The sequence below is a fragment of the Kogia breviceps genome, chromosome 4 (genome assembly GCF_026419965.1).
Source record: "Kogia breviceps isolate mKogBre1 chromosome 4, mKogBre1 haplotype 1, whole genome shotgun sequence".
NCBI lineage: Eukaryota > Metazoa > Chordata > Mammalia > Artiodactyla > Physeteridae > Kogia > Kogia breviceps.
The window spans coordinates 58,720,165-58,742,657 of NC_081313.1; the positions used below are offsets into that span (position 1 = coordinate 58,720,165).

Consider the following 22,493-nt stretch of genomic DNA (forward strand, 5'->3'; position numbering starts at 1 on the left):
GCTCTAGGTAAGCGGGCTTCAGTAGCTATGGCACACGGGCTCAGTAGTTGTGGTGCACGGGCTTAGTTGCTCCGCCGCATGTGGGATCTTCCCAGACCAGGGCTCGAACCCGTGTCCCCTGCATTGGCAGGCGGATTCCTAACCACTGCATCACCAGGCAAATCCATAAACCTATTGTTCTTTGAATCAGTTTAAGCCATACCTGGGGCATTTTCAAGTATGTGTGCTACATTCTTAGAAGGGCATTGGAAGCCAGAGGATTCCAGGTAAAGAGCATCAGAAAAATGGAGAAAAGTTCTGGATATCAAATTACACAAAGAACCATATAATATAGAACCAAGAATTGGGAACCATGGAATTTAGGCAGAAGCAGCATCTTTAGCCAGGGTGGCCATGTGGACGAGACAGACCACAGACATGTTTTCCTCTGCTCCTAAGGGGCAAACTGAGATCATCGAGTGGCAGTTATGGAGAAAGGGATTTTCAATGAATACAAACATATTTCTTTATTTCTGGCATAGAATTTCTCTCATGGAGAAGATTGTCTATGATTGGGGGAAACTCCTTGATACAATGTCTAATTTGTGTTGGAGAGATTTCTGGAGCTGAAATGTTGTCAGATTTTAAAGGATTAGAGGAGGTGAGGGAGACTCCTATCAAGAGGCAAGGAGAGGGGAATGTTGATAATGGGGGAGACTATGCAAGGGGTGTAGGGGAAACCTCTGAAACTTTAGCTCAATTTTGCTGTGAAGCTAAAACTGCTCTAAGAAATAAAGTCTGCTTTAAAAAGAGAGAGAAGGAAGAAGAGGAGTCTGTTGTGTTCCTGAGAGGGAGGAGTGAGTAGAAAAGGGAGAGGGGGAGAGAGTAAAGCCAGCAAGAAGTGGGAAGCTAGGAGAATGGCACAGAGGCAGACCTGGGGAAGACAGAATGGATTTGGGAGAACCGAAACATCTCTTCCTTCCTTCCTTCCTTCCTTCCCTCATCAGTCTATATCTATATATCTGTATCTATATACTTTAAAAATTTTATTGAAGTATAGTTGATTTATAATATCATGTAAGTTTCAGGCGTACAGTGCAGGAATCCAGAGAAAACCATCATTTGAAAGGATACATGTACCCCAAATGTTCATAGCAGCACTATTCACAATAGTCAAGACATGGAAGCAACCTAAATGTCCATCGATGGATGAATGGATAAAGAAGATGTGGTGTATGTGTGTATATGTATATATATACCCACACACATATATATACACATATATACACACACATACATGCACAATGGGATATTACTTAGCCACAAAAAAGTGAAATAATGCCATTTGCAGCAACATGGATGGACCTAGAGATTATTATACTCAGTGAAGTAAGCCAGACAGAGAAAGACCAATATCAATATATATTTTTGAGTGCTCAAACCTCTGTGCTAGGTGCTGTCATAGCCATTGGGAACAGGGCAATGAATACAGCAGACACACGGAGTGCCTACTCCCAGCGCACGTTCCAGTGGGGGGATAACAATAGACCAACACACAAATAAGCACACGGTACATCAGCCCATGGGAAGTGCCACGAGGAAAAACAAAGCCAAGGAAAGCAACTGGGTGAACAGAGTGGTCGGGGAAGGCCTTTCTGAGAAGATGACATTTAAGCAGGAAACTGAATGAGGTGAGGGATTGAGCCTCGGGAGTATCTGTGGGAAAACTTGGGCAGAAAAGACTGTAAAGTCTACAGGACTGGAGTAGATGGTGGGATGGAGGGGAAGTTGTTGGTTGTTTTTCAGTTGTTGGCTGTCTTGTGAATGCCCACCAGTGCCCCATCCCCCAAACCCAATGCTTGCAGAGGTAGAGGTTGTACAGGACTGAGGCAGTATGTGAAGACACAGGAGCCTAGAGCCTGAGATGGAGGTCCAAACCCCATCACAATACAAGGCACCCGCACCCTCTCTGAAACTTGCAAATGTCTTGGGGAAGAATTTGAACTTGAACATGCTATAAAATTGTTAGGGTTGGAATAAATTTTACCCAGACTTGGCAGGGACAAGGAAGTCCCACCTACACCTGATCAATGAAACATGGAATCTTCTCTCTAGAAGTTTCTCACAGGTGTAATAAATGTTCGTCTCTGAAGTAATCTACATCAAGGTTTCCAGAGGAGGGTTACTGCATTGGGTAGGAGGTTGAAATAAATAGTTCTTATGTTTGGCTTAGTACCAGAGTCACCTGGAGATTGTTTTAAAAATAGGTTTCTCAGCCTCACCCCCAAAATTCTGAATCATAGTCTCTGGAAGGGTTCGTGTCCCGGTCCGGGAAGATCCCACATGTCGTGGAGCGGCTGGGCCCGTGAGCCATGGCCGCTGAGCCTGTGCGTCCGGAGCCTGTGCTCCGCAACGGGAGAGGCCGCAACAGTGAGCGGCCCGAGTACCAAAAAAAAAAAAGTTTCCCTAGTGCTTCTGATGCAATTAGAATACAGCTTGCATTTGAAAACCACAAAATTAGATGACTTTTAAAGTTTTCTTCAGCTCCGAGTCTTTGATGGCATGAAATGTCAGCTCTTCAAAGAGGTCAACCCTAAAGCTTCCAACTGGAGGGGTTTTTTTTCTTTTTATATCTATTTATTTATTTATTTGGCTGTGCCGGGTCTTAGTTGCAGCACGCGAATCTTTGTTGCAGCATGCAAGATCTTTATTTAGTTGCGGCATGCAGGATCTTTCAGTTGCGGCATGAGAACTCTTAGTTGTAGCATGTGGGATCTAGTTCCCTGACCAGGGATAAATCCCGGCCCCCTGCATTGGGAGAGCAGAGTCTTGGCCACTGGACCACCAGGGAAGTCCTCAACTGGAGTTTTAAAAACATCTTTTTAGGGGCTTCCCTGGTGGCGCAGTGGTTGAGAATCCGCCTGCCGATGCAGGAGACACGGGTTCGTGCCCTGGTCCGGGAAGATCCCACATGCCGCGGAGCGACTAAGCCCGTGAGCCATGGCCGCTAGGCCTGCGCGTCCGGAGCCTGTGCTCCGCAATGGGAGAGGCCACAACAGTGAGAGGCCCGCATACCGCAAAAAAAAAAAAAAAAAAACAAAAAACATCTTTTTATGGTTTTAAAGGAATATAGGTTTGTTGTAAAAAAATTTGAATGATGTAGGATTATAGGCTGTACATCCTCAGAAATAACCATATTAATGTTTGGTGTCTATTATACCAGATTTTTCCATATATGTGTGTGTATACACATACATACATGTGTATATATACATATACACACATATAATAAAATCATTAACCCTTTGGTTCATAAAAATATGACCATAATTTACTGCAATTTGCTTGTATACTTGATATATCTTAAAGATCTTTCTGTTGTTCCATTGTATGGCTGTGTCATAATACATTGGATATTTGGGCTGTTTTCAGTTTTTACTATTACAAACATTGCTGCAATAAACACTATTGCAGTATACTTCTTGGTTTTCACTGTAAGTGTATTTGGCATAAATTCTTAGATTTGGAATTTTGAAGATATTCCTACAAGGCTCTACCAATTTATACTCATACCAACAGTTGTATTAAAAAGTTCCTGTTTCCCCATCTTCTCACCCTTCACTGATATCATCTATCTTTTAAATTTAAGATAATCAGGTTCATGAAAAATATCTTATTGTTTTAATTTGAATTTTTTTGTTCCTGCTGAGAATGGTATCATTATGTATGTTTATTGTTGTTTGTCTTCTATAAATTACGTGTTCATGTCTGTGATATTGTGATTTATAATAAGAAATTTGATGTTTGTCCATTTCTGGCACAGAGCTCCTAAAACCTTTGGAATTTCCTAAGTGATAAGAGCAATAAAGGTGCCTTTTGTTCATAACAAGCCCCTTTCAACCACCCCTGAGTTTATGTTAATGAGGTGACTTTTGGAAAGCCCATAAGGATGGGGGCTGGTTGCCAGGGGAACCAACCTTATAATTAGAGGGCTGGAGACTGACTTAATCACCAACTTGTGAATGGCATCTGAAGTGTGTGGGGGGGGGTGGGGTGGGGTGGGGTGCAGTACTGTGGAACTGAACACTTACCCTATGGGATCTGATGCTATCTTCAGGTAGACAGTGTCAGGATTGAGTTTATTGTATGACACCCAGCTGGTGTTGTAGAATTTCTTAGTGTAGAAAAAACGACTACACATTTGGTGATCAGAAATGCCAGATGTATAATACTGAGGGTAGCGGAGACAAACAGAAGTGTATTTTTCTATGAGTCTCCTTTGGTAATTTTTCTATCAGATTGAAATTTCTTATTGATTTGTGTGAACATTTTATTTATCATGGCATCTCTTAGTCAGTTTGAGCTGCTATAAGATGGGGTGGCTTAAACAACAAGTATTCACTTCCTACAGTTGTGGAGGCCAGGAAGTCCAAGATCAAGGTGCTGGCAGATCTGGTGTCTGGTGAGGTCTGCTTCCTGGTTTGCAGATGGCTGACTTCTCATTGTGTCCTCTTATGGCAGAGACAGAGAGAGAGCACAGCTCTAGTGTCTCTTCTTATCAGGGCACTAATCCCATCATGAGGGTTCCACCCTCATGACCTAATTACCTCCCAAAGGCCCTACTTCCTAATACAAGCACATTGAGGGTTAGGATTTCAACATATGAATCTTGGGAGGACAAAAACATATAATCCACAACATTCCAGGACACAAATATTCAGTCCATAACATGGCTATTAAACCTTTATGTAGGGACTTCCCTGGTGGCACAGTGGCTAAGAATCTGCCTGCCAATGCAGGGGACACGGGTTCGAGCCCTAGTCCAGGAAGATCCCACCTGCTTTGGAGCAACTAAGCCCCTGAACCACAACTACTGAGCCTGCACTCTAGGGCCCACGAGCCACAACTACTGAGCCCACAACTATTGAGACTGTGTGCCACAACTACTGAAGCCCGCTTGTCTAGAGCCGATGCTCTGCAACAAGAGAAGCCATGGCAATGAGAAGCCTGCACACCGCAACAAAGAGTAGCCCCCGCTCAACACAACTAGAGAAAGCCTGCATGCAGCAACAAAGACCCAATGCAGCGAAAAATAAATAAATAAATTTATGTTAAAAAAAAACCCTTTATGTACTTCCCCTAGAATGTCATTTTTCTTTCTAATTTAATTTAAAATTTTAATAGACACTATATTTTACAAGATTCACAAGTCAAAACTATACAGAAAGGTAAACACAGAAAAGTCTCATCTCTACCACTATCCCTCCATTTTGTTTCTCCCCATCTCCTATAGGAAACCATTTTTCCTCTTCTTCACTTTGTAAACATAAGTAAAAATGTCTCTATAGTCTTTTCTCTCCTTTTCTTACATAAAATGCAGCAAACAATAAAAAGATGTTCTGACCTTAGTTTTTTTCACTTACTATTTCACTTAATATACATTGTAGATCTGCAGGTAATCACACCATATCAATACATAGGGGTCTTCCTCATTCTGTTTTCCGTCGCCCAATACTCTATTGTGTGGATGTTCCACAGTTCACGCTGGACAATTGAGTGGTTTCCAATTATTTTATAATTATAAACAACACTTAAGTGAATAACATTTTACATATATCTGCGAAGTGTATTTATAGGATAGATTCCTAGAAACAAAATTGCTGGGTCAAAGAACTGTCATTTATCTCTGAACTTTATGATGTCTTTCATTGTAAAGAAATTTTAAGTTCTTATGTTAATTTTTTTTCTATTTTAATATGTTTGGATTTTGTTATGCCTTCCTTGGGAAGACCTACTCTGACCCAAATTATAAAGGCATTTTATCTTCTCCCAAGGTGTGCATGGACACATTTAAAAACACACACATATCTTTATTATATGTGGATATTATGTTGTCTGGGATGTAGGGATCTAATTATTTTCTTCCATGAGGATATCCTGTGACACTTTATGCCTCATTCATGGAACTAACCTCCTTTCTCCTTCTTCCTGAAAAGATAAATTTGTGTCAAATATTAACGTCCTACTGGACTATGAGTTCCTGGATAGTAAATATTGTTCCTTATTCATCTTTATATACCTGATAGCTCCTACCACAGTCTTGGCTTGTGATAGGTGTTACATACTTCCTTGATGAATTCAATAGAAACCACAGAATGGTGGCCAGGTTTTCAATTTCAGGCATGATAGAGTGAGAGAGAAAAAACTTATGCTGCCATTAGAGACAGTGGAATTTGTGTTGGGATAAACTTCTAAAACCCTAGCAATATGAGACACTAGTGTAAATGGTAAACAAGACAGGAATTCTTGGAGGTCTCTTACAGTCTATGAAAATTCTGCATGAAACAAGTCAGAAATGGTAGGAACAATTTTACAATATTTGGAGTGTGTTTCCATGACTTCTTTAGAAATCAATACCTTAGGGGAGAAATCTCATCTGTTCAACAAGTATTAGACTGAACCAGATGAAACTGTTAATATTCAACTATTTTTACCTATGAAAGCTGCAGTTTCATATGGTACCACCCAATATTTATTGAACTCCAATTGTGCCTCAGGTAGTATGTAAATATAGTAAGCGATGGATGATATTTCAGTGAAAAAAAACCAACTCTGGTCCCTGTCCTAACAGAGCTGAAAATTTAGTGAGCAAGACAGACAATAAATAAGAAAGTAAGAAAAGAAGTATAAGTAATTATAAATCTCTAGATTAGTATGTCTTTCTAATACTTTTTCAATCATTCAAAATATGTTGAAGTTGCTACATACAGTTTAAAAGAAAATATAACTTTTTTATTATTCTTTGCTTCACTCTTAACCTTTATATCCTTCCTCTGTACTTTCTAATCTTATACGTATTCGACTAAATTGTTTAATTAATGTATGATTTGAAAGTTAGTTTTATTGAGGTACAATTTATATTCACAAGAAAATTTACTTTTTTTTTTTTGGAACTTTTCAGCTGCGCGGCATGTGGGATCTCAGTTCCCTGTCCAGGGATCGATCCTGCACAGCCTGCAGTGGAAGCGTGGAGTCTTAACCTCTGTACCAGCAGGGAAGTCCCCAAATTTATTCTTTTTAAGTGTACGGTTCCATCACTTTTGACAAATGGATCTGGCTGTGTAACCACCACCTCAATCAAGATACAGAATATTTCTATCACCTCAGAATGCCCCCTCATGCCCTTTGTAGTCTATTGTTGAGTTGATTAACTTAACTACCAGTTAGTAGACGGGGGCCCTCTGGATACCTAGTCTTATTTCAGACAGCCTAGTCTTCTAGGTGTGAGGAGAGACGTATGGCATCGAGAGACGAAGTTTCAGGGACCTTCGTCATGCCCAGGAGACCTAGCGTTTATCTGAAGCACCTAACTGGTTGTTCAGTTTGGCTGGGATCAACCAGCCTGCAACCACAACCCACAACGTGCCAAACATGTCTGGGGACATTTGCTCTCAACCAGAAAGCTCAGCCTATCGGTGTATGTCTCCCTGTTAGCACACCCATTCTCTTCTGTTTGCCCACATATTGCTTATCTCAGCCTTTCTGAACCCTTGAACTTCCTCTGAGGCCTTGAACTTTTTAGGTGTGGAATTCATGGTCTGTGGAGGTCTGTGGAGGATAGGTGTACATGCTATAAGCTTGTCCTTCGTTTGAAGGGTCTGAACATTGTACAAAGGGAAAGGTGATTCTAGCTATGAAGACCTCCGAGGAAAAAGGTTCGGGGACTTTGGCTCTGATTCACAGGGAATTGTAATAAGAGACAAAGCTCATGATTCATATGTGGATTCAGCAGCTCTGCAGAGGTGGCGATGAAACATTAGTTGTTGCTTTATCCCTTTGCTAAGTATAACTGGATGAAGAATAAATATTGCCAAGCAGTCACGACCATGTCACTAACTTTTCAGACAAAGGAACGCCAGCCACTGGAGTACAATTCTGGTCTTCAGGATTTGCAGTCACATGCAGGCTATTTATTTTGACAAACAATGCTTACAATAATCAAAGTAGCAGTGATGTCTAAACAAACTCTTATTAATATATGCAGTATTAGATAAACAATAAATTGATAAGAACCTATGAATGGTTTTTAATCAACTTATTGGTTATCTAATGCTACATATATTACTCTAGTGAAGTAAATCCAAATACGACGGATTCTTGGAATTATCTTTAGAACTTGTTGAAAATACAGATTCCCCGGAGATTCTGGTGAAGTCCTAGAAATCTGCATGTTCATCAAACTCCCCAGTTGGTTCTGATGCCACTTATCCAGGGTCTATCCTTTTAGAGGATCACATTTAAAATGAGCAGGCCTGGGTTCTGGAGTTCCAGGATTCCAGGGTTCCATCCACAGGTTTGTGTAGCCTTGGTTTCAACATGTCATGCTCTGGGCCTCGGGAATCTCACTTGGGAAATGGATCATAAGCAGTTTCTGAGCAGGGCAGAAACAAGGTAAGAGGTAGGCCTTGGGGAGGTCAAGCTGGTGGCTCTTTGGGGATGCGTTGAGGCCGGAGACATGGGAGCAGGAGGCGAGTTAGGAGGTAGCTGTTGCAGTGTAGGCAGAGCTGTGACAAGGGATGATGGAAGGAAAGGCAAAGGGGGTCAGAGAGGAGAGCTGGTGCACAGCATGAGTCAGAGGACTCAGTGAGTAATCCACTCTGGAGGGTGAGGAAAAGGGGCCCCGGGTTGGGTAAACCCCATCAGTAGTAGCCATGGCTCAGCTTGGACTCATGAAGAGTTTTAAAATTTTCACTATTTTTAGCATATTAAGATAAATAAGTATAGCATTTTCACATATTCTGACATTTAAAAAACCAACTTTGCAGAGAAAAAAGTCAGTTATTATCATTACAACCCTAAAGAGGTGGGTAGAGTATAACACAATAGCTTCTTCCTATAGTAGAAGCATACAGTTTGATTTTTTTTTTTTTTTTTGGTACACAGGCCCCTCACTGTTGTGGCCTCTCCCGTTGCGGAGCACAGGCTCCGGACGCGCAGGCTCAGCAGCCATGGCTCACGGGCCCAGCTGCTCCGCGGCATGTGGGATCTTCCCGGACCGGGGCACGAACCCGTATCCCCTGCATCGGCAGGCGGACTCTCAACCACTGTGCCACCAGGGAAGTCCACAGTTTGGTTCTTGTATGTTGGTGTTATCTATTCTTTCTGAATCTATAGGTAAAATCTCCAGAGATAAAATGTAAGGTGTCACCATTGGGGCCCCTGAATCCCGTACCCTACTCAGAGGAACAGTGTGAAAAAGATCTGTTAATGAGATTTAGGATATCTGTTCTTTTGCTTATCTTAGAGCACAGACCCACTTTGAAATTATGTTAAGTGAAATCAATGAAAATAAAGTTTTCTGTAAATTAAAAAAAAAAGTCACCTGGGTGACTAGGTCAATGGAGGCTTCCTTTATAAAAATAAGGGAGTCAGTTGCAAACGAATCAACAGACAAAGGATTAATCTTCAAAATATATAAACAGCTCATGCAGCTCAATATTAGAGAAACAAACAACTCAGTCCAAAAATGGGCAGAAGACCTAAATAGACATTTCTCCAAAGGAGACATACAGATGGCCAAGAAGCACATGAAAAGCTGCTCAACATCACTAATTATTAGAGAAATGCAAATCAAAACTAGAATGAGGTATCACCTCACACCAGTTAGAATGGGCATCATCAGAAAATCTACAAACAACAAATGCTGGAGAGGGTGTGGAGAAAAGGGAACCCTCCTGCACTGTTGGTGGGAATGTAAATTGATACAGCCACTATGGAGAACAGTACGGAGGTTCCTTAAAAAAATAAAAATAGAATTATCATATGACCCAGCAATCCCACTACTGTGCATATACCCTGTGAAAACCATAATTCAAAAAGATGCATGCACCCCAACGTTCATTGCAGCACTATTTACAATAGCCAGGTCAGAGAAGCAACTAAATGCCCATCGACAGACAAATGCATAAAGATGTGGTACATATATACAATGGAATATTACTCAACCATAAAAAGGAACGAAATTGAGTTATTTGTAGTGAGGTGGATGGACCTAGAGTCTGTCATACAGAGTGAAGTAAATCAGAAAGAGAAAAATAAATATCATATATTAATGCATGTTTGTGGAACCTAGAAAAATGGTACAGATGAACTGGTTTGCAGGGCAGAAGTTGAGACACAGATGTAGAGAACAAACGTATGGACACCAAGGGGGAAAACCACGGTGGGGTGGGGATGGTGGTGTGCGGAATTGGGCGACTGGGACTGACATGTATACACTGATGTGTGTAAAACTGATGACTAATAAGAACCTGCAGTATAAACAAACAAAACAACTAATACTAAACTTTCTTTGGGTTATTTCTATGGAAATATGTTAATATAAATGTTTCAGACATTACATAAAATTTCTAAAAATCTTATATGTTCTGGTATAATGTTATAAGTCATAATTCTAGTTATTACTTTAAAATGTATATCTCAGAAATAACTAAATTTCCTTGTCAATTGCATTATTATGAACTTTCATCAAATCTTTAACCGTGGTCATTTTAAAATCTTTTGTCATTTACAGACAGCTCTGGGTGTACTCTGATGTTTTTGCAAAAATGTTCCTATAAAAGGGTTTCATCCTCAAGGAATTCATGGAAAAGACTCTGACAAGTACCAGTTTCTGGTAACTGACTATACTGCTGAACTGAATGAATAAGCATTTTCAGAATTCTAATGGAAAACTGATGAATTCATAAAAGTGCTAACAAAAGATCAAGACGAAAACAAATTAATTACATGGGACTGAGTGAACTGATGAGGATGATTATAATTTTTGTGACTTTCTGTTTGAATGAAAAATAAATAAATCCCACAAGGACTCAGAGAAAAAAAAAAACAAATCAATTTTCACTGCAAAGTAAAGGAGCTGTTACAGTGGAGGATTACTGGACTGAATGTCAATATTATGACATAGTATGAGTGTGTTTCATGTTTGGTAATTGCAATCATTGCTGCTTTTGTTGTGGCCATCGTTTACAATGCTTGGTGTCAGTTTATTTATCTCTTGTAAAAATAAAATACAGTGTGTGTGAAAAAAAAAAAAGAAATAAGGGAGTCAGGAAGAAGAGATATATAAAACGCCTCGCAGCCCCTTTAGCGGATGCTCACAATGGCACTGTGTTCCCTTCTGGGATTTGCCCACCTTTCTGGTTGAAGGATTGGTGAATGTGCTGCAGGAGAAGCAGACAGCAGCTCTCCCATCACAGACTCCTTCCATCACCTCTGGCAAATCCTCTCACCTCCTGGAACTTAGTTTCCTCATTTGTAAATTAAAGAGGAAGGACTAGAATCCACGGATTCTTGTATGTGGTATGCAAGATATTCATGAATGACCTATCTAAATTTTCTATGGAAAGGGCTCTGAACTTTCACCAAATTCTCAAAGGAGTGAGTGGCCCAAGAGGAGCTAATAACTTTTATAACAACTTGTTTAAAAAAAAATCTTTCTATCATGGGAAATTTCAAACACATAAAAGAGGATAAATGAGAGTTATGCCCTTATTACTCACTTGACTTTAATAATTGAAATGATCTCTTAAGTCCTTTTTGAAGTGTTAATATTTCATTGTATGGAGGTACCATTACTTTAAGCTTGACTTTTTTTTTTTTCATGTATTACCTCTAAGTGGGCTTGCCTCTAAAAAGGGAGTGTTCCCTGTCAAAATGGCTATCTTGAAAAAGAACACAGGGCTTCCCTGGTGGCGCAGTGGTTGAGAGTCCACCTGCCGATGCAGGGGACGCGGGTTCGTGCCCCGGTCCGGGAAGATCCCACATGCCGCGGTGCGGCTGGGCCCGTGAGCCATGGCCGCTGAGCCTGCGCGTCCGGAGCCTGAGCTCCGCAACGGGAGAGGCCACAACAGTGGGAGGCCCGCGTACTGCAAAAAAAAAAGAAAAGAAAAGAACACAAATAACAAATGTTGGTGAGGATGTGGAGAAAAGGGAACCCTCATACACTGGTAGGAATGTAAATTGGTGTAACCACTGTGGAAAACAGTATGGAGGTCCCTCAAAAAACTAAAAATAAAACTACCATATGACCCAGCAATTCCACTCCTGGGTATATATCTGAAAAAAATCCAACACTAATTCAAAAAGATACATGCACCCCAATGTTCATAGCAGCATCATTTACAATAGGCAAGATATGGAAGCAACCTAAGGGTCTGTCAACAGATGAATGGATAAAGAAGATGTGGTATATATATATATATATATATATATATATATATGTAATATAAGTATATATATGTAAATGTTACTCAGCCATAAAAAAATAATGAAATTTTGCCATTTGCAGCAACATGGATGGACTTGGAGGGCATTATGCTAAGTGAAATAAGTCAGAGAATGACAAATACTGTATGATAGCACTTATTTGTGGAATCTAAAAAATACAAATTAGTGAGTATAATAAAAAGAAGCAGAGTCACAGATATAGAGAACAAACTAGTGGTTACCAGTGGGGAGAGGGACGTGGGGAGGAGAAATATAGGGGTAAGGGATTAAGAGGTGCAAACTATTGGGTATAAACTACGCTACAAGGAAATACTGTACAACATAGAGAAAATAGCCAATATTTTATAATAACTATAAATGGAGTATAACCTTTAAAAATTGGGAATCACTTTTATACCTGTAACTTAATAATATTGTATAGCAACTGTACTTCAATTAAAGAAGAAAAGAAAAAGCAGGTGTTCAAAAGAGGGGATGGTAAAGTTCACACCCTCCAAATAAGCCACTCACCACTCAAGATTTCCTCTGTAAAACAATTCCCTCTGAATATCCTGGCCTCTCTCCACAGCACTTGAGGTCTTCCCCTGCCACTAATTTAATTGTATGCTTACCAAGAGTCAGTTGTAACTGTTTCCAAAACTGCTTGTGCCTGTTTCACTAAGTATTAAAATTATGTAACGTCATTAAATATGTACCCAATGTACTGAATAAGGATTCAGAGTGTGCAAACTGAAGAAAAAAAAAAAACCCCAAACCAACTTTTTCTTTCTCAAATATGCAGTACTGAATTTTTTTCCCCTGCCATTGGATGGTCTCTCCAACAGATCCCATAACACTTCTACCCACTTTCAGACCTTAATAAATAATCTGACTTTTTATACAAAAGTGCAGGCTAGTTTAATATCAAAGCTTCACCTCGTCCTCCAGCGTGGGCCTGACTGAGGCTCAGAATCCCATCAGGGGCATGGCCGGCTTCTTACTATCATCTACTCTTCCGTGCCTGCTTCCCCACTCACTGTGCTGTGTCTGGATATACAGGGCTAAAACTAGGCAGAGAAAGAGAAAGGAATGTGTGTGACCAGTGGCTGTAATCTGGTACCAGTGCCCCTGAGTGGCAGATGCCCAGCGGTTTGCTCTTTCTCTCCGGGGCACTTCTGTGGGTTCCACCATCACCAGCACCGCCTAGACCTCCCACTTCCCCATGCCTTGGCACAGGCAAATGCTTCCCTAGTTGGCCATTTACTACTCTCCACTCAGCTCCTAACTTCTTCTTTTTTTTTTTTTTTTTTGTGATATGCGGGCCTCTCACCGTTGTGGCCTCTCCCGTTGAGAAGCACAGGCTCCGGACGCGCAGGCCCAGCGGCCATGGCTCACGGGCCCAGCCGCTCCGCGGCATGTGGGATCTTCCCGGACCGGGGCACGAACCGGTGTCCCCTGCATCGGCAGGCGGACTCTCAACCACTGCGCCACCAGGGAAGCCCCTCAGCTCCTAACTTCTGATGAGAACATTGCTCTGGTGGGGAGATGTCCTGGGAGAGGCCCTTTCAAGGTGGTCGGGTTCTGTGTCCTTCGGTGACGTCCACTCTGGCAACTGGGAAACATACTTGCCTGGCGCCGGTGGAAGCACAGGATGTTGGAAGCACAGTTGTGTTCACTGTACCACTACCTCCCCCTTCTGCGGCCCAGGGCATCTTCTGGCCTTTAAACTTTTCCAGGCACGACGCCAGTTTCCCGTCTTGGTGACCTTCAGCTCCAAGGAGTCACATCATGCTCTTCTAGAAGTTCACTTTGAAGATGTCCCCAATCCCAGCTTCAAAGAAATTCCTTCTATCAACCTTCTTCAATAGCTCTACCTTTCTCTTGCACAGCCTGGAAGTTGGGGTTGAGCTAAGTTATGGTGGAAACGTTTGGCCACAGCTTGGCATATCCTCCAAGAATGATCTGGGCCCTTTCTTTAAAATGTGTGGATACTTAATACTCTTTGTTCTCAGTTTCAGGGCCTCAGCCAAAATCAAGAAAATGGAAATGTTCCATTTTGACATTGTCCTTAGACAACACTTAAATGGGAAAAATGTGAGCATAACAGGGCATTGTTTCTATGAAAGCTAATTTAAGTAGTTAGGAAAGACAGCAAACAAAGCCAAACCCCCAAACCCCAAGTCCAAAACCCAAATCATTAAAAAGATCCTGTAGAATTAGGTGTGGATGAGACAACTATAGATTGGGAGTATTATAGAAATCTATAGGATCATGTCCTTAGAGTGTTTAAGGTCTTTAAGTTCCTGCTTCTCTCTCTTTCTCTTTTCTTCCCCCAAAGAGAAGAATTTGTTATTTGCTGCCACAGTAAGTACAAAATATTACTTAAACATGCTTTGTACCCATGAAGATGAAGGCAAACCAGACAGTTACACTTTGAAAGCAAAGAAACAAGAGAATACCCCTGTACTTTCACTTTTTAGCTTATAAGCATTTAACTCTATTATCTAAAAGAGTCATATATTCCTTAATCTGTATTTATCAATCTTCAAACACTTGTAATTTCACAGATTATGGATGAAAAATCCATGAAACAGATCCAAAAATTCAGATATTTGGATGGAGGGTTCATTCACAACTAAGGTGCGTCACTAGTAGACTTCAAAATCAGCTTGTCGCCCTTCTTTCAACCTCAAAACCCATTTTATTAAAAGTAGGGAGATACTTCTGGCTATTGTCTCTTGTAGGGTTTCTGATGCCATGTACCACCCACTGGGTCAGAAAGGGGTTACTGTCACTGACGCTGCAGCTGTTCAGAATCAAGGAACTGTCATCCAGCGCATTTACCTTGTCCTAGCTATCTTTATTCTTATAGAACAGTTTTCCAATCAGACAAATGAAATGAGACTTAAACCCCTCAGCCATATTTGAGATGTCATCTTCTGCTCTTATGCAACCAGAGGTACTGAAGATGTTTGTGGTGTTTTTTCCAGCTATATGAATCAATTATAAAAGACTGGATTGCAGGCTTTTAATAAAAGAATATAACTCAGGAACAGCCATATGGAGGAGATGCACAGGACAAAGTACGGGGAAAGGGCGTGGAGCTTCCATGCCCTCTCCAAGCTCACCACTCTCCCTGAATCTCCATGTACTCAGCAACCTGGAAGCTCTCTCCTTCTTTTTCAAGAAGCCAAAGTGACAGCTCCTCAGAAAAATGCAAGACTGACTATCATCAGCAGCCTCGTAGTTAAAGAAAGTGATGAATGGACATACTTGATATGGTAGAATTTGTAAGGAACATTTACAGTAAATATCATTAATGTGTAAGTCTCTTTTTGGTGATTCCCTGCTTTAACTGACTTTTTCAATTACCAAAAACACACACCAGTTTTAATAGAGTTGGCCAAGAGGTTTGCAGAGAATACTGTTTCCCCCTCACTATTCGTTCTTCCCTTCTTCCGTATTAATAGAGTTCCCATTTTTAACTGCGCTCTAGCCCCCCAGAATAAAAATATTTCTCTTAGTCCCTTGAAGCTCAGCATAACCATGTGACTAAAGCCTGGTTAACATATGTTGAAATACCTTTTGGCAGCTTTGGGGAATGTTCTTTAAGCAAAAGCTACCATGTGCCCTTTGCTCCTCTCTTCTTTGCCTGTCTTCCATCCTGCTACCTGGAATGCAGATGTGATGGCTGGAGCTCTAGCCACCAACTTGGGTTATAAGGAAAAAATGGAAGGATCCTGGGTCTCTGAGGAATTTATGCAGTCTAGCTGCCAGAATAACATGGAAATTTTATGTCTGCCTTCTTTAAACTGTTGTTATTTTAGGTCTCTGTGATTCACAGTCAAGCTTAATTATAAATGATATAGAGAGTTTGGGTCTTATTATGTTTTCTGAACAGAGATACAACCTGCCCTATATATTCTGTTAAGAAACTTATAGGCAACCAATAGTTATGTAGACATTATTACAATACTCAGGGGCTTAATAGAAGTGATACTGAAATTAGGAAGAGAACCCTCCTCAGGTCTTTTAGACTCAAAGATTCCACAGTGCTCCAATTTACTTGAAGACCCTTTGTTTTTTAATTATCAGAAAGTGTATGCTGTGTCCTGAGATAATTTTATTAAAATCAGTGATTTAGCTCAGTGGTTTTGGTAAATATTTCTATCTGCAAAATTTCCCCAGGCCATATTGATTTATTTTCCCTTGTCTAACTTGAGAAATGGCCACACATTTTTAGAGCCAGGACCAGGCCACACATTTTTAGAGCCAGGACCAGTATGTTAACACATATTGATGACAGAAGTACCATGTTCCCTCAATTCTGAGATGCGTCAATAGAAGATGCATCACTGGTTTCATAACAGCTTTTGAGAAAAAAGAAAAACATATTAAATGAACTCCTTTTTTTTCTTAGTAAATGTTAATAGCCATATATATATATATATTCACTACTTTTTTCTTTGGTACCACAATCAAAGTTTGAATTTAAATGTTTTCCTCATCCAGTCTGAAGATTCTTTTGAATTACAGCACACTGTGTTTTACAGCACACTGACTCTCTGCTTTATTGAACCAGTTCTTGTGTTTTGGGGGCTTTTGCAACTTTGTTATTAGTCCTGTGAATAGTTAATGCTATATGCTCCTATTTAATTGTCTTTAGGTAAAGTTCTTTTCATCCCTTTCTCCATTTTTTCTTTTTCCTAATAGAATTGGTCTTTAGGACTGATTAGTGTTTTGAAAGTTAATGAAATTCTAGAATCTGGCTTTAAAATGCAACTCCTCATAATGAACAAAAAGAGATTCAGAAAAAGATGGAATTGTGTCTCCCCCTTAAGCTTCAGAGGAAGAGGGAGGTCATTTTTGTCACAGATCAGTTTAACGAATCATACTGATAAGGAATAGATGGAGAACCCTCACAAGAACATTTATCTGGTTTTCCTGCGCACAGAGCCTTATATGAAGATGTATAGTTGTAATCAATCATCCTTGGCGGTATAATTTGAATAAAAGAGTTTTGTAAGACGCTAAAGTCTTCAGAAAATGTTGCGTGTACTGTGGAAAATAATCTCCCAAAGAAACCTGCAATTCTGATTTGTTGTCTTACTTGATCATTTGCTTCCTTGGTACTAGTGTTGTATTAACATCTCTGTGTCCTTAACTGTATAAATACTTGTAAGACTGTTCTGTCAGGTCAGAAAAGAATTATTAGCACTTTTCTATCGCATACATAATAGACAAAATAAATGCTTACAACTCATTTTAACAATGAGATGGAGAGTCTTGCCTCATTTAAATTTACATGATAATTTCAAGGTGCATTTAAAAAAAAGTCAAGGTTCTAGATATCCTGGTAAGATTTTTTAAAAACGTCAATTGTGAGACTGTAGTCTGATTTCAGGAATGCAGATATTTGCAGAAATACAGATTTTTAAACAGAACTTAAAATCAAGAAATCTTGGTATCTTTGTAATGTAATTCTTGTCGTTTTATTTCTGTGTGCCACTGGATATTTAATTGTCAGAATTTTCTTTCTGTATTTGTGAGGCCTTTTTTTTTTTTTTTTTTAACAATGTATAAGGTTTAGAAGAAATCACAGTGAGTCTCCTCCCTATTTTGTGCTGGGGAGATCTGTTTAAAATAATTATCAAGAGCAACTGAAAAGGTAAAGCAAAGTACAGCACCCTAAAGAGGCCATGACTAGCATCTGAATGGTGTGTGGAAGGTGCTAGGAGCCTCAGTGCTTCCTGGCCATCAGTTAGGTGACCCATGAGGTGAGGGATATTCTGTGCTACCTTTATGTGGACACTTGGGCTTTTAGAACAACACCAGGCAGAGTCACATCTGCCTCTTTCTCTAGGCGGCTGCCTTCTCAAATCCTCGGCAAAGTACTGGGCATCTGGTCTCCTAAGCATATTGGGATGCAAACAGATTGTTCCATTTTGCTCTGCCCGAGAGCAGTGTTTCTCTAACTTTAGTCATTCAGGTACCAACTTTATGGTTTTAGCCATATCTATATTATTCACTCAATATTTTTATAAGTCTTTACTCTGTTTCCTTAAATACATTTACTTTAAAAGGAAACTTCACATTATCTTAAATTGAAAAACTAGTATCACACGAAAAATGGAAGGCAACTGTAGGCCAGAGACAGGCCCACATCAGAAAAACCAGAATATTCAACCATGTGCTTCTGATTAAGACAGCCAGTGTCTTCTGAATGCCTGTCCCAGCTGACAAAGTTCCACATGATCAGATCTCCTCCAAATAACCCTTCGCATCCTACAGTCCTGGCTCACTGATCTTCTGCCCAGACCCTTGACTCACCAAGCTCACTCTTCCTCTGCATTTGGCATGACCAGCTTTTTCTTATCATTCCAATGGCACCATGGGTCCCATTTGCTTATTTTTGCTTTTATTTCTATCGCCTTGGGAAACTGACCTAAGAAAACATTGGTACGATTTATGTCGGAGAATGTTTTGCCTATATTCTCTTCTAGGAGTTTTACGGTGTCATGTCTTATCTTTAAGTCTTTAAGCCATCTTGAGTTTATTTTTGTGTGTGGTGTGAGAGTGTGTTCTAACTTCATTGATTTACATGCGGCTGTCCAACTTTCCCACCACCACTTGCCGAAGAGACTGTCTTTTCTCTATTGTATATTCTCGCCTCCTTTGTTGATGATTAATCAATTGTAGGTGTGTAGGTTTATTTCTGGGCTCTCTATTCTGTTCCATTGATCCATGTCTGTTTTTGTGCCAATATCATGCTGTTTTGACTACTGTAGCTTTGTAGTATTGTCCGAAGTCTGTGAGGATTGTGCCTCCAGCTTTGTTCTTTTTCCTTAGGATTGCTTTGGCAATTCTGGGTCTTTTGTGGTTCCGTATAAGTTTTAGGATTATTTGTTCTAGTTCTTTGAAAAATGTCATGGGTAATTTCATAGGGATCACGTTAAATCTGTAGTTGCTTTGGGTAGTATGGCCACTCCAATGGCAGCTTAAATGTCACCTCCTAAAGTGGTCACTGTTGGTGTCCTGTCCAGAAACCCCTGGATATCTTTTACTAGCTCTGTTTATCACCCTCTTTTTTCTAAAATCCCCCAAGGCACCAACAGAATATTTTACATATATTTTATTGAGTAGAAGGGGAACATAGAGAAATGGATGGATGAATATATTTAAAGAATTAAAATTAATTGAGTTAATAATTCATTAATTGATAAGGCAGAAAACTTGTTAATTATTCTCCATTTGCAAGAATAGTTTTCAGAATAATAGAGATTTAGCTAAGGGAATGACACTAAGGCAGGAAGATTTATTCTCTTCTCCTGTGATTTGATGACTATCTTTAGTGTTGTGTCTGGATTCCTTTTTCTTTTTTGTGAGTATATCTATTATAGATTTTTAGTTTGTGATTACCGTGAGATTTTGTATAGCAGCCTATCTATCTATCTATATATATATGTGATTGTTTTAAGTTGCTGATCTCTTAATTTCAAATGCTTTTAAAATATCCTGCATCTGTATTCTCCTCCCCTCATGATTACTCTCTTTGATACCATATTTTACATCTAATTGTTTTGTGTATTCCTTAACTGAAAAAATATGGAACACTTCATGAATTTGCATGTCATCCTTGTGCAGGGGCCATGCTAATCTTATCTGTATCGTTCCAATTTTAGTATATGTGCTGCTGAAGTGAGCACTAAGAGAGGAACATTTAAGGAGAAATTTCCAAGACTGGGCATGATAACCAGAGAGGGCTGTCCTGGGTGAGTTAACATAGAGGAGAAGGGAAGATCTGCTTATCTGGGGACTAGCACAAAAGGAACACAAAAGACAACTTTATTTGCTCTTCATTTCCCTTAGGCAGACCCATAATATATCACTATTTTGTGTGCAAGGCCAGCTGAGCCTTGAGAGGACAAAGCACAACACCAACATCTGGTTATCATATCTGGTAGGGTCAGAAAATGGCTGAGATACCACTGGGAGGGCCAATGTGGCCGTATAGGATGATAAAACTCTCACTGTCCCTGGCACCTCTGTGATTTGATTTGATTCCCTAGACTGATAAGAACCTCCCAAGGTGGAGGGGCTGTGAGTCATCTGGCTGCACATCTTCCTGTCTGCCCTCCTCCCAGCTCATTGACTGGGTTGAGTGCTTAACCATCACAGTCCCGCTGAGAAAACTGCATGCTACTCTCTGTTCTCCTGCTCTTTCCAGCACAAACACACAGACCCACTCCTAATAGGAGATGAGCTCCAAGAGTTGCAGCAGTAATCTAATCTATTGATTGCACTTTTCCAGTGGTCTTTCCTGAGAAGACACATTACTGGGATAGCAAGGTGTGGAACTGCTGATGTTTACAGGAAACAGAGGTTGGGACAAGGTATAAGCACAGACTGAAGGGCCATGTTGTGGAAGCCAGCGTCTCATGGGTGCCTACACCACTTCCCTGGGCCTCCCTGCCCATGAGGGCCCATTGGTGACCTGCCCTTTGGGGGTTTTGACTGGTACCAAATGCACACATGCTCACTGCATTATACTTAAAGCACTTGGAGCTCGGGCACTTAAGTGACAAGGCAGGGGAGAGAGAAAGTGGTGGGATTGGGGGATTTTGCTCACTCACAGCCTCCACCAGCATCCTCCAAAGTTGCCTCAAATAAATGTTCAATCTATATAGTTGTTTCTGGCTTTGTAAATGCAGTTTCAAAATAAGTCCCTTAAAACTTCTTCCAACCATAAGGCTGACCCTGAACCCCTTCTGGAAAGAAATTCTAAACTGGGGGACAACTTGGGACAGAATTCTTCTCTAAGAGAAGTTTTCCAAATTAGAGTAGTCTATTTGATATCACTCTATCTACCAATATCTGATTCCTTTTGTATTCCAGGCATACGAAAGACTGCACTTCTCAGTTTTTATATTCCTTGCAGTTGGACAGGGCCACATGACTAGTTGTGATGGCCAATGTAATGTTGCACATCATTTCCAGGCTGAGACAGTGAAACGCCCATGTGTGATTCTCCAGGCTCTTTCCTCTACCACTGAGGCAATCATGGAGAAGGCTGTAAGTTGAGATGGAAGGTCCAAAAAATTGAAACAGCCTGGACAACACAGTCACCATGCAGAGGACAACCACCCTAGACATCTGCCTGGGCCCACAAAGGTCTTTGCATGAGAGAGAAATAAACTTTTGTTGCATAAAGCCTTTGAGATTTTGGGGTTGTTTGTCATTGCAGCATAACTTAGCTCATCCTTACTAATATAAGAAGTAATGTTCAATGGAGTACCTGTTAATTCTCCTCTGATCCCATCTTTCCCCTCCTCCAGCCGGGTACTATCCTCCAAGCTGGACCTCTCTCCTCCAGTCCTCTCTAAGCCAGATACCCCTCCCAGGCCTTTCTTCCACAGACCCTGCTCAGTTGTAGAGTTTATGCTTAACCACCCAAATCTTAGGACACTGCAGACCCAAGAATCTTTCTCAGCCAGACTGGCCTAAGCAGGATATTCTGCTGAACACTCATGCAACTGTTTCATGAAATAAACAATTTTAAACTCCATGGAGAATTAGTTTGGGTATCCAGGAAAGAGACACTATTTGACTCTCTTCACTTAATAAGTATCTTTACTTGACTCAGTTGGAAAGTAGGTCAAGTCTGTCTTTACTAGGTAAAGATAAGAACTACTTTCCCTATTTCCTGACACCTATAAGTCAGTCTTAGGACGTAAAATGTTGGTGTAAAAATAATTGCTTTTTTGGGCTTCCCTGGTGGCACAGTGGTTAACAATCCACGTGCCAATGCAGGGGACACGGGTTCGAGCCCCGGTCCAGGAAGATCCCACATGTCACAGAGCAACTAAGCCTGTGCGCCACAACTACTGAGCCTGCGCTCTAGAGCTCGTGCTCTGCAACAAGAGAAGCCACCTCAGAGAGAAACCTGTGCACCGCAAAGAAGAGTAGCCCCCGCTCGCCGCAACTAGAGAAAGCCCGTGCACAGCAACAAAGACCCAACACAGCCATAAATTAATTAATTAAAAAATAATAATAATTGCTTTTTCTTTTTCTGTAAAGTTAACATCTAAGCGCCTGGAGGCTCTGCCAGTGACCCAAACATGAAAGCTCAAGCATTCGCACAGAAGGATGTCTCCCTGGCCAAATAAGATGCCTCCTTGGCCCAAAAGTCAGGCTTGCAGGCTTGTGAACTGCTTTATCAATTTGTCTGGAACTTGGCACTCCTGTAC

At 40.6% G+C, this 22,493-nt stretch overlaps 1 protein-coding gene and 1 non-coding gene across 4 annotated transcripts in view; both read right to left on the reverse strand.

Moving 5' to 3' along the window:
* The window catches only part of GCNT4 (glucosaminyl (N-acetyl) transferase 4), a 128,193-nt gene that overhangs the window by 43,510 nt on the left and 62,190 nt on the right, over window positions 1–22,493 (reverse strand). The gene's annotated exons all lie outside the window — the stretch shown is intronic.
* LOC131756550 (U6 spliceosomal RNA) lies at window positions 19,846–19,952 on the reverse strand. Its single transcript, XR_009335708.1, has one exon. It is a non-coding gene; the product is annotated as a U6 spliceosomal RNA (small nuclear RNA).